Source organism: Balaenoptera borealis, assembly GCF_965194805.1.
Source record: "Balaenoptera borealis genome assembly, chromosome: 7".
In the NCBI taxonomy this organism is placed as follows: domain Eukaryota; kingdom Metazoa; phylum Chordata; class Mammalia; order Artiodactyla; family Balaenopteridae; genus Balaenoptera; species Balaenoptera borealis.
In genome coordinates, this window is record NC_138864.1 from 118,831,789 (window position 1) to 118,844,529 (window position 12,741).

Genomic DNA, 12,741 nt, shown 5'->3' on the forward strand with positions numbered 1-12,741 from the left:
GGGCCAAAGAGGGGGGCGGTCCCGGGATCTGATTGGTGGCCGCGGTGGTGGGGGCGGAGCCTGGCCGGTCACCCCAATCGCAGAGGCCCCGCTTTGTGTCAGTTTTTGCACCAAGATGCAGCCTTAAATTCAGGATGCAGACCCCAGCCCCTGCGCTGGGAGTGCAGCAGGGCAATTTGTCGAAAAAGAAATCCGTCAGACTATGAACAAGTGAGCGGTTGAAAATAATAATATATTTTCATATAGTATAATGCACAATTATTTCCAAGGACGAGTTAAGTCTATGGGTCCTAAACATATTTTTAATTAAAAGAATGAAGTTGCCTTAAAATGGAGGGTATGGTTACGTGCTTATATAAAAAGAAAACAATCTCACGGTGCTTATATAGGGCGAAGGGCTAAGAATGAAGAAGTTGGCTATTGATACTTATCTTCATAACCACTGAATTTTTAAAAAATATCACATGTATTGTTTTATAAACCAAATAAAACAGGAAGGTGTTAAAATTTTTTTCTGACCAACAAATAGGTGACAGATACTGGGCATGAGGGAGAGATAGAAAGGTGTAGCTGTTGAAAGCCTGAACTCTGAAGCCACTGCCACATCTTCTACTTACCAGCTGGGGAGCGCATTCCTTTCCTATGGGTGCCCTAACAAATGACCACGAACTTCGTGCCTTGAAACAACACATTTGCTATCTTGCAGCTCTGTAGGTCAGAAGTCCAGCGAGTGAGCATCTCACTGGGTACATCAGGGTGTAGGCAGGGCTCCCAGTTCCTTCTGGAGGCTCTAGGGGAGAATCGCTTTCCTTGCCTTTTCCAGCTTCAAGAGGCTGCCCAAATTCTTTGGCTTGGGCCCCTTTCTCCGTCTTCAAAGCCAACAATCTCATCCCTTGGATCTCTGTTTCTGTCATCACATCCCATTCTCTGCTTCTCCTCTTTCATTTGTTTCTGAGTGAGTTTGACCTGTTCCTTTGTGTCCTGGACCCAGCAGGCATCCCTCAGTTCTAAATCTACTGCCCTTTTTATGCTCATTTCCTTCGGTCTTTCTGTTCATCTTCTCCCTTTTACGTTGTTCATCTTTGTCCCCCAGATAATTTAGTTTTTTACGGGTAGGAAGTGTTGTGGGTAGAACATCTTATCACCAGAACACTTGCGTTGTTCTACTGCTGCTGAAAAGTCTGCTGCTTCTCAGAGTTGTTGACATACATGTGACATGTGTGAGAAGGACGTTCTAAACTCCCAGGGGCTGTCAGGTAACTTCCCAGTCTTCGTGGGCTCCTCTCTCCCTCCTTCCCTCTTCAGGCCCTCCCCAAGGCCAGACTTTCCTCCCCATGCCCAGAGCCAGTCTGCAAAGAGCATGTCGGTGACGTCAGAGGAGGAGGGGCGAGGGGCCTGTGGGTGGGGGGAGGCAGCAGGGGGAGGAGAGGAGCTGAGCAGAACTGCCTGGTCCCCACTGGCAGGGAATTTGCTGGCTGAAGTCCACGTAGCCTGCTTGTGTTTGCAGGCTGGAGGAGGTTCACAGGCTGCACTGGCCTTGTCTCCTGCCAGCCCCCAAAACACACACACACACACACACACACACTCACAGCAAAGCCTAAAGGACTGGGCCAGTGATCTTGGCCTCAGGGATTTTGTACTGAAACCACTGGAGCCTAATTAGACATCTGAATGTCCAGGACATGCTGCATCTCCACCTGTGCGCACCCTTTCTGCTGCCTGTGTTTCAGTATTCCTTTTTTGATAAAGATGGAGACTGGAGGAGATGCTTTAGCTCTGAAACTCTGTGACCAGTTGCACAGCAAAAACAACCCCAGCTGAAAATGGTGGGCTCTGCTGCTGTGTCTGGGAAGAGAGTGTGGGCAGGCAGGCATGTACTTGCCTTCTGACTGTCAGTTTTTGAGAGGAGGAGGGATATGGCAAGAGAGAAATGCAGCTGTCTTGGCAGAGAGAACGAGAAAGAGAGAAAGCTCAAGGCCAAGAAGCCCAGGTCTTTTAGCAACACTCAGTCTGCAATCCCTCAACACCCATCTGCATCCACCGGGTCCCCCAGGATGCCCCACTCAACTGCACAAACATTGGCTTTTCCCTTCACCTTCAAAGGACTTTGTAGTCAGAAACTACCCCTCTGTGCCTGGGTTGCCGGGTTGCTCACTTCTGGAAACCTCTGAGAAGTGAACCCCGTTGTCTGCCCTCCGATCCCAGGTCAGGCCTGGTAGGGTAGTTCTGAGGGAGATCAGACTTTGCAGGGAAGTGAGGGGACTCATGACATGCCGGGGTTTCGAGTAAAGGAGGCATGGGAGAAGGGAGCAGAGGTTGTGCTATGAACACAAAGGTTGACCCTCCCCTGAGTAAGAGGGAATTCTTCCTGCCTTCAAACTGGGATGTGGCCTTTTGTCCTGCCTGCAAACTCCAGCTGAACCATGGGCTCTTCCTGAGTGTTGTGCCTATTGACCTTCAGACTGGAGTTACACCCTCCACTTTCCTGGGCCTGCAGCTTGCAGACTCACCCTGCAGATTTTGAGACTTGCCAGCCTCCATAATTGTGGGAGCCAATTCCTGATAATATCAATAAATCTCTCCCTATCTATCTATCTATCTATTCATCCATCTATCCTGTTGGTTCTGTTTCTCTGGAGAACTCTGACTAATACGGCCCCCACCTTCTCCTGGGTTATTCATTTGGAACTTGCTGACCAGCACTATGTGCACCCCCCGTGCCCCCCGCACTGCTCCCAGACTCTACATGGCTCTGCTGCTGGTCACTCCTGTTAACTCCTGAATACAAGCCCCTCACAGGGGCTCCTCTTTATTCACAGAAGCGAAGGGTGAACTCAGGACAGGCCTTACTCCATGTGTTTCCTCGTGCTTTTTTTCTCCTCACCACCCGTTAGAGATCTATGTTGTATAGCAAACGGACTTCCATTGTGGAAGGGGGAGATTTCAGTACACTGATTGTAACTCTTCACCCTAGTCTGGGGTAAAACCCCAAGGGAATCTGCTACAGGAGAGTCTTTATGGTTGCTTCCTTCTCTCCCCATTTTTTTCCTCATCTCCTCATACATCCCTCCCTATGGACTTTTATAGGGACTAAAATAGATGTTTAAAATGGAATTATTACAAACACCAACGCAAAGAAGAAAATTTTTAAAGCTCAAGCTTGGCATATTTTGTGTTTGGAAATCAAGTTTGCTCAGTCTTAAGTAGGAACTTCACTGAGTAATAAATAATCAAATTAGGAACAGTGGGAGGATGGGAGAAAACTGGAAGAAGACTGATTAAGCTGGAGAATTTTTTTTAAAAAGAAAGGTTAAGTGCTATCTTTTTTTTTAGGATAATGACTTCCTCATTTTTATGAAAGCAATAAATGCATAAATAGATGGGGAAAAAAGGAAAACATAAAGAGGATCATACTGTACATACTATTTTTAATTTAAAAGGTATCTGTCTTAGATAGTTTGGGCTGTTATAACAAAAATATAGACTGGGTGAATTAAACAAGAAATATTTATTTCTCACAGTACTGGAGGCTGGGAAATCCAAGATCAAGTTGCCAGCAGATTTGGTGTCTGGCAAGAACCCTATTCCTGGTTCATAGATGGTGTCTTCTTGATGTTCTCACGTGGCAGAGAAAGAGAGCTCAGATTTCTTCATCCCCTTCCTAGAGCACTAATCCCATTTTTGAGGGCTTCAACCTCATAACCTAATGACCTCCATCACATTAGGGTTTAAGATTTCAACATATGAATTCTGGGGGACACGTTCATTCCATAACAGTATTACTTTTAAGCTAACTTGAATTCAACAAAGAAGATGAAGAATTGCTCAGGTAAATGTTTCTCTACAACAAGAACATCTGAAATAATAAGTGTTCTGCACCAGGGTTTTCTCCACTGGGCTGGGTGTGTCCTCTACTCGTGGCATGATACTTTTGAACCCTGGGAAACCATGAGTGCTGCAGGTTTCCCTGTTCTCTGCCAAGACCATGATGGAGGTAGAGAGAAGTTTCTACATCTGAAAGATTGTACTCTGACTTTTTCCAGGGCTACTCACCATGTCATTCCACTGTCTCAGGACTGGATGATAGCAGTGAGAATTCTTAGCATTTTATACACTCACCTTCTTCCCTCAGTACAATTTCTCAGCCTCTGCTGGGGCTGTTAGCAACATGAGTGAGGGTAGTGTTTAAACATTATTCCAGGATGAACCAAAATCTAATTTTTTGTAGAGGCAGGACCTGGAAGCTGGCTTCAAATACCCATTTTTATATAAGACATGGCTAGAAGAGAGCCTGGTATATAGCAAGGGCCATGCATTTATTATTAAATTATATTCACTTTCAGAAGTTTATGAAATGAGGTTGTGCCCCCATTCCTTCTTGTACTGATAAGAAATATTTCTTTTGCGCTTTTACACCTTTCTTTAAATTAATTTCATTACATATTGATGGAAGGGAATTTTGTGATCTGGCCTCCTTCTGCCATCTTTACTTGGAAATTCCTACAGCTGCCATCTAACAGAAGTAAGCATTTATGCTAAGCAACACGTTTCTGGAAGGATTTCATCTATTTTCTTTTATAGAATTCTGAAGTGATCACACTTTTTACATTAACTTTAAAAAGTTTTATGGGTCATTTTTCTCCTAGTCTCTCAAATAAATAGTCTCTCTACCCTAAATCTGCAGTCTCTTTCTTTTGCTCTCTGTCTGTCTCTCTTTAAATCCCATTTAGAAATTCAAATAAGGTGTTTTGAAGAAAGAAAAAAAATAACCTAACATCCTTCTAAGGGAAGAAAAACAATCTATTTTAAAGCAGGATCCAAAAAAAAAAAAAGTCTTGACACTTTTTTTGGTCCAGGCTCAGGCTGGGACACTCTTGGGGAGGCACTCTCAGACATTCCTTGGCTTATAGAAGTTACTGATGATGGCACTACCAGAGCCTGGGGGCATGGGAGACTCCAAATCCACTCATTTTCCTCTAGCTAGCTTCTTCCCAGGCCCCCATTCCCTCAGATTCAGGGCCTGAATTTTAGGCATGTGACCCTGGGCAAGTCAGATTTAGGCTGGCCATTACTGGAGGAAGCTCCCAGATCCTGAAGACACTAGGGGTCTGCCTCAACAGAGCTTGGGGCAGGGGAAGCCTCCCAACTCATCCATCCATCTTGAGCCAGCCAGCTGCTCTACGCTCATCCCTTTCAACCAAGGCCTGAATACTAGGCCAGCAAGTCCCAGAGGGGCTGGAAGCTGACCTAGACTTGTGTGTTCTGAAAGGCAGGAGACTCCAGCAGACCCTTGGATGTAAGGGAAGCCTGTTTTCTCAACCCACCCACATCCCTTAAGCTAACTGCAAGTTCTTCCCCGAACCCATCACACTCTAGGGTCTCCATGTCTGGTCTAGTAATGGTCAATCCATGTTCATAGTGACCCTCTTTATCTAGAAGGTATCCTCTGCCCTCAATCTCTGCTGTTGCCAAAAACAAAACAAAACAAAACCCCAAACCTCTATGTTTTGATTTGCTTATGGATAGAAAAATTAACATCCTCACTAAGTTAGATACCCATGTGGATTAACTAAAAAACATCCCTAAGAAATGGTGCAACCTACCAACGTGACTGATGGACTTCCAATGGCAGGTGCAGCAGGGCTGAAGAGGTCAAACCCAAACCTGGGTATGCAAACACTGTGATTATGTGAGGGTTTGGCTTCAGGGTATAAATCCTATTTATATCCTGCTTTTTTTCCAACTAAAATAGTGTGTGTGTGTGTGTGTGTGTGTGTGTGTGTGTGTTTTCATTACATTTTCTGACTGGTCATTGCTAGTCTGAAGGAATGCTACTAATTTTTTTTTAAAGAAACTATCAAGAATGATATTAGTTATTGATTTCAAATTGATATAATATTTATCAGGTTAAGGAAATATCTTTTTATTTCTTAGTGTAGCCAAATATATAAAATCTGGAATGGGTGAAGCATCTTATTGAATTTCTTCTGTTTTTTTCTTAGTGATCCAGTAGATTTCCAGATTTTAACTTCTTACATTGGAGGAATGTATGTACTTGGTTATAGTAAATTCTGTTTTCATTAAGCTGTTATACATTTATTAAGCTGTGTATATTTATTTAGAAATGAAACTCTATTTCTCTGGGATATCTAGGTACAGAGTTCTGTGGGATACCAACTGGGGACAAATTGGTCTATGGGTTTGTTTTCTTGTTCTAACTTTGCCAGCTTTACTACCAAAGCTTTGTTAACTATATAGAATCTAGACATGAATAAAGCTTGGTCAATATTTTGGTTTATTTATAAAATACTAAAATAACATATTTTTCATGATTATAAAACTACCACATGTTCATTACAGAAAATTGGGAAAATACCAAAAATCAGAGAACAAAAATATTTGTCACCTATATGTATTCCCAATATTAGAGATAATTGTGGTTAACATTCTAATCAATTTTAATTTATCTATATAGGTATCTATCTTAGATTTATGTATATTCAGATATTTATAAAATTGAAATTATGTGTATTGTGTACAGTTCTATGTCGTATTCTTTTCACCAGGATTTATATTTTGGACATTTTACCATGTCATTAAATATTCTTTAAACATATTCTTTTAATAGCTGTATAACAGTTCAACTCATTTACTGAAATTATACTTAATTATTTTCCATTTTGAAATTAGGTTATTCCAGAAATTTGCTAGTCAAAATAGTCTGGTTAAAAACATCTGTTTTACTTACATCTTGATCTGCATTCTGATTATAGGATGGATTCCTTGAAGCAGAAGTAATGAGCCAAAAGACATAGCCTTTAGAAGATTTTTGATACATAGTGCCAAATTATCCTCTAGAAATGTTTTATATATTTCAGCTCAACATAAATGTATCCATCTGGACTTCCAATGGACTGAATATCTTCTTTCCTAAACATTATGTAGTATTTCCACATGTTGACTGAAATCCGTTTTCGTATAGTTTGAAACATGTGTGGCCTAATGGGCTTTTCTCTCCTTTCTCTCCTTCCCGGAGTCCAACACATGTAGAGCCTAAAATGAGAGAAAGGCATATTTTGAAATATAAGCTAGTGTATGGGCACGTTAGGAAGATTTACTGTCTTAAAATCAGATTTGCAGTTGATATATCTGCTGCTCACGACTGTAGATGGCAGTGCCGGGCACAGCAATCTCTGCACACGCCCGCTGCCGCCACCTTGAATTGCAGTATCCTGTGCAGCCTCTCTGCACACGGCCCCCGACCGCCATCTTGGATGGCACCGTCACGTGCAGCCTCTCTGCACATGGCCCCGGTCGCCATCTTGGATTCCACCGTCACGTGCAGCCTCTCTGCACACGGCCCCCGGTCGCCATCTTGGATGCACTGTCGTTCGCCTCACTTCTGCACACGCCCGCCTGAGGCGAGGTGCTGGCGGCAGCCATTCCGCACTAGGAACTCTGGTCGGAAGAGCCGGGTGCGAGGCTTCCGCATGGTGACCCGCTGTGAGCAAGTGAAACCGGACTAAGCACAAGGAAAAAAAAAAGGTTAGACTTTATTTTATTACCCAGATTGTATTTTTATTGTCAGGAAATAGTTAATGGGCTTCCCTGGTGACACTTCTGGGGCAGAACATTGGTTGAAAACTGCCCGGATACTTCAAGGGGACATTTGTGAAGCTGTGCAGTGAGGTGTGATGGGGGATGGAGCCGCCTCGCTTCCTCTGTCTCCCCAGAGAGGCTCCGTCCAAACGAAGTCATGGTGTGGGGCTCTGCGTTCAGACCTCGGTTTTCTTGGGAGGAGCGGGTGCCGGTGCCGGGGACAGTTACCCGTGAGCAGGCCAGTCTTTTGTTTGCCGTGTTGCTGGGCGCCTGGTAGGAGAATGAAGCAAATGGAAATTCCAGCCACACAATGATATTTTCTCTGTCTAGTGTGTCCTGTTCCTGCTTCTGCTCTGCGACGGAGGCTTTGCTTCTGTCTCCCCGCAGTCCAGCTGGATTGAACATGAAGGTCACTCTCTCCCGCCCCTTTGCTCTCCAGCTCGCTCCCTCGGGCCGGGTCTTCGGCTCCTCCCCGTGGGCCTGGCCTTCTGCCCAAAGCGGGGATTTGTCCCGAGAGGCACCGGAGCTTACTTTGTCCTTTACTTGTGTTTTATTTCCTGGTGAGGATTTGTTTCTGTTCCCACTTCCTTTGTCACTTTTCCAGCTTGAAATACATCCCTCACTGTCATTTTGCAATTCTCAGAACTAGAAAGAAAACCAGTAGGAAAATAGAAAAATGGCATTGACCTGTTATTATCATTATTGTTACTTTTATAGCTAAGTCTTGAGGAAGCATCTAATTGTAACTGGCTTTTGGGGACAGCAGTGAACAAGCATAGTTTTTGTATAGAAATGCCCTTGGTTCTTAGGAAGTTGAGGGTTTGACACCAAGAACCATGGACACTTGCATACAATGGAAGTGACCAAGTGTCCTAATTTTTTTTTTTTTTTTTACTTATTTATTTATTTAGTTTTGGCTGTGTTCGGGTCTTCGTTGCTGTGCTCGGGCTTTCTCTAGTTGTGCGGCAAGCAGGGGCTACTCTTTGTTGCGGAGCACAGGCTCTAGGCGCGCGGGCTTCAAGTAGAGCTTGCGGGCTCTAGAGCACAGGCTCAGTAGTTGTGGTGCACGGGCTTAGTTGCTCCGTGGCATGTGGGATCTTCCCGGACCAGGGCTCGAACCCATGTCCCCTGCATTGGCAGGCGGATTCTTAACCACTGCGCCACCAGAGAAGTCCCCCAAATGTCCTAATTTTATTGGGTAAATCCTAACTTCCTTCTGCCTTTGATCCCCCATCCGTTCTATGAGACCCTAGGCAGGTCTCTTGAGCTCTCTTGGCTTCAGGTGAGGCTGATAAGATCTTACCTGAAGTCAGGGGCAGGACCTCATCATCTCTGAAGGCCCCTCAGTGCTGAGATCTACAATTCTGTGAATACTCTTTACTCAAAGATCCCAGAAACAGTCACAATCCAGCAAAATTTCAGAATTCCCACTTTCCACAGAAGTGTTCTGAGATAAGAAGAAATGCTAAAGAAATGAGATCGTATGTAAGTCAGAATACAGATCTCTAAAATAGAGAGGACTGAGAAAGTGCATACCAGATTTCTGTCTATTAGGCAATGGGCAAAAATTCTAATTATGCAATGAGATTATACAGAGTTTTCTGTAAGGCAATAATAAAGTCCCTAAAAATGTGACCTGGTTCAGCTAAGGCACAGACAGGAGGCATTTAGAGTCAAACACAACTGACTGACTCACTGGCATAACCAGGCTCAGAGCCGTTTGGGGTTCTTTTTGCTAATGTATAATTGAAATGGAAGAGGAGGAAGCCAAAGCCAGGGAGAAATATGAGACTCAAGATAGAACGGCTGAGACTGCATCTTAGACCCAAGCTCAAGTCTCAGAGTATGATGGACAAGGTGACAGGCGGAACTGATGGTGGCTCTTTGCTTCTAAAGGCAGAGAGGACTGAGATGCAGCAAACCCCACCTTGGCCGGGGGGAGGATTCAGGTGGAAAGGACATCTCAACTTTTGTTATTCATGAAGACTGGATGGACATGAGATCACAAACTTTACTCTCCTGTAGGGATTTCACTTTAGTACTGAAGTTAAAGTGTCTTAATAGTCAGTTGGATGATTTTGTTAAATAGATGTCGGGCATTTGGATCAGAGACCGGCCCAATTCATTATTGATCACACAACCTCCCTGACCTTTGGAGATTCCATTATCTCCTCTGAAGAATTTGGCACTACCGATGCTTCTAACTGGAATTACCTAAAACGTGTGGCTGGAAGTGGTTTTGCATGCATCTTGATGACAAAATGAAATACATCTCTATCTGTGCAAATCTACCTGTATTAGGTCCTATAAAGCACTTGGTTGTTGCTTTACAAGAAAATATGGGAATTTGTGAGTTTTTCTTGCTATGAACACTTGCTTCAATTATCATCAATTTATACTCCACAACTTTACTTAAGTGTTATTCTATATACAAACACTTCATTTCAATTAAACTTTTTATTGAAAGTTGAATTTCAGAGCAATATCTCTGAAGAAAATTTAACCACAATTAGGCTTCCAAATTAAATTTAAAATTCAACTGCTTGTGTTATTATCTATGTGAAGAACTCAACAAAGATGGCAAGACGATTAAGGCCTATATTTCAGATGGTTAAATTTACATATGCCCAGGCAATAGTGACTCCATCATGATTCACTCCTCTGCCTAGAAGACGGTAGGTTCTTTTGATATTGGATACTTTAAAATGTAGAGAAAACCAACTATCATTTTATTAGAAATATAAAAGACAAAGGAATATGTAAAATGGCAACAGGTGTTGCATTTAATTGTCGTTATCTCTTTAGTCTTCTTTAGTCTAGAACAGTTCTTCAGTCTTGCACATTATGATCTTGAAACTTTTGAAGACTACGACAGGAATTGTATATATTTTCCATTTGAATTTCTCTGCTATTTCCTTGAGATTAGTTTCAGGTTATGCATTTTGGCAAGAGTATCACAGAAGCGATGCTGAGTTCTTAATTCTATTGGATGTTACATAATTTCAACTTATCCCTTTACTAATGATATTTATGTTCATTACTTGATTAAGTTGGTGTCTGCCAAGCAGTTGAGAAGTTGTTTCATTTTTTTTTAAAGGAATTCCTTTATTTTTATTATTTATTTATTTATTTATTTATGGCTGTGTTGGGTCTTCGTTTCTGTGCACGGGCTTTCTCTAGTTGCGGCAAGCAGGGGCCACTCTTCATCGTGGTGCAAGGGCCTCTCACTATCGCGGCCTCTCTTGTTGCGGAGCACAGGCTCCAGACGCGCAGGCTCAGTAGTTGTGGCTCACGGGCCTAGTTGCTCCGCGGCATGTGGCATCCTCCCAGACCAGGGCTCGAACCCGTGTCCCCTGCATTGGCAGGCAGATTCTCAACCACTGCGCCACCAGGGAAGCCCGAGAAGTTGTTTCTTTAGCAAAAATCTCTCATTTAGTTCTTTTAGAATACAGTCCTCTAATGCTATTTTAGTTTAGTGCACCCCACCTTATAACCCCACAAACTCACTTTTTCCAAATGTGGTGGCAATGACATACCTAAGGCCACTGACCTGGCTTTATTTGTATTTGCACAATTTTGGTGTCACGTTAGCCTTCTTTATTTGATTATTTAGAACACTTTTCTTACCTTTTTTCTTTTTCGTTTTAAAATTTATTTATTTTTGGCTGCGTTGGGTCTTCATTGCTGCACGCGGTCTTTCTCTAGTTGAGGCAAAGGGGGCTACTCTTCATTGCAGTGCACGGGCTTGTCATTGCAGTGGCTTCTCTTGTTGTGGAGCACGGGCTCTAGGCATGCGGGCTCAGTAGTTGTGGCTCACAGGCTCTAGAGTGCAGGCTCAGTAGTTGTGGCGCACGGGCTTAGTTGCTCCGTGGCATGTGGGATCTTCCCGGACCAGGGCTTGAACCCGTGTCCCCTGCATTGGCAGGCAGATTCTCAACCACTGTACCAGCTGGGAAGCCCTTACCTTTTTTTTTGATATGCAGTATCGCTTGTTCTCAATTTATATGTAGGAACATTGTACCGTTGGTTTCTAATATCTCACTTTGAACGTACAAATTAATGTGCAGAAAGTATATTTTTTCAAGTTTATACAACCGTTTATAAGGAAGACTAATTAGATAAATCCTTTTTTTCTATATAAAAACAAAATATATGTGTTCGAATTATTTGTCTAAATTAGGTTGTTAGGGAATCATATATAAAACGCAATTTTGATTTTCAAAAGAGAAGAAGGACTTGACGGGAGGGTAGGAAGAAAGTGGGATGGCAAAAGCAGACGGGAGAGGAAAGCTGCGTCCACATCTGCCATCATGAGTGGAGGCTGCACCCGGGTCTGGATACCACGTGTATGAGTGCGGGGTGGCAGATTGCCATCTCCAGTCCCTCTAACATGTGTAAACAGGGGGGTGGGTATACTCAGCTCCAGGGGCTATGTAGCAGAAAGAGCAGATGGAAGGTAGCAAACTTGGGAACTCCTGCCTGTGCTCCATCCTTAATTCCTTTTGTGATGCTGTCCGTTTTCTTCTCTGGACCTCAGTTTTCATGCCTTGTGGGGAAAAAAGGGATATGTCAGGACTGTGAAATTCTGAGATGAGAAATAAGGCGCAAGAGTAACACAAGTGGAGTACAATAGAAACAGATAATCATCAAGAAAACTTTTGCCCACTTTGGGCTCACAGTCTCTAACCCAGAGACACACCTTCCTACGTTCCACACATTCACAAAGGTCCGAGATTCCAACCACATGAGTGCTCAAAGACTGCTTTCCTCCCCACCCCCACCCAAGGAACTTTCCATCTGTCCTCTCATGCTTGACACCTGTTAAGCTAAAATTTGCCATATTCCTGAAACTCTTAGAGGTAAAATCTCCCTCTTTTGTGCTGCTCTTCCCACTCAGAATGTGCTTAGAAGGAGATTCATTGTCAGAGAAGTGATGGAGAGACAGATAAACAGCCTGCAGTTTTAAAAAGTAGGAAAAGAGAGTTATTATCCATAAAAGCCTCTTGTTCCTGCCGGGCTTCACTGGAGGCCCGAGCAGGGCATTCTCTGTGGAGATGCTTCTGATTCAACAAGATTTATAGACACAGCTCTTGGGGCTCCTATGCTTAAGAAACTGATAAAGCTGGGTGCAAAGAAATTACA

At 43.3% G+C, this 12,741-nt stretch overlaps 1 protein-coding gene across 1 annotated transcript in view; it reads left to right on the forward strand.

Moving 5' to 3' along the window:
• The first annotated feature begins 57 nt into the window (after window positions 1–57).
• Window positions 58–12,741, forward strand: part of OR6B1 (olfactory receptor family 6 subfamily B member 1) — a 104,620-nt gene continuing 91,936 nt past the window's right edge. Inside the window, exon 1 of the mRNA XM_082400489.1 lies at window positions 58–7,545. The gene's annotated coding sequence lies outside the window, so the exon portion shown is untranslated. The remainder of the gene's footprint in view (window positions 7,546–12,741) is intronic.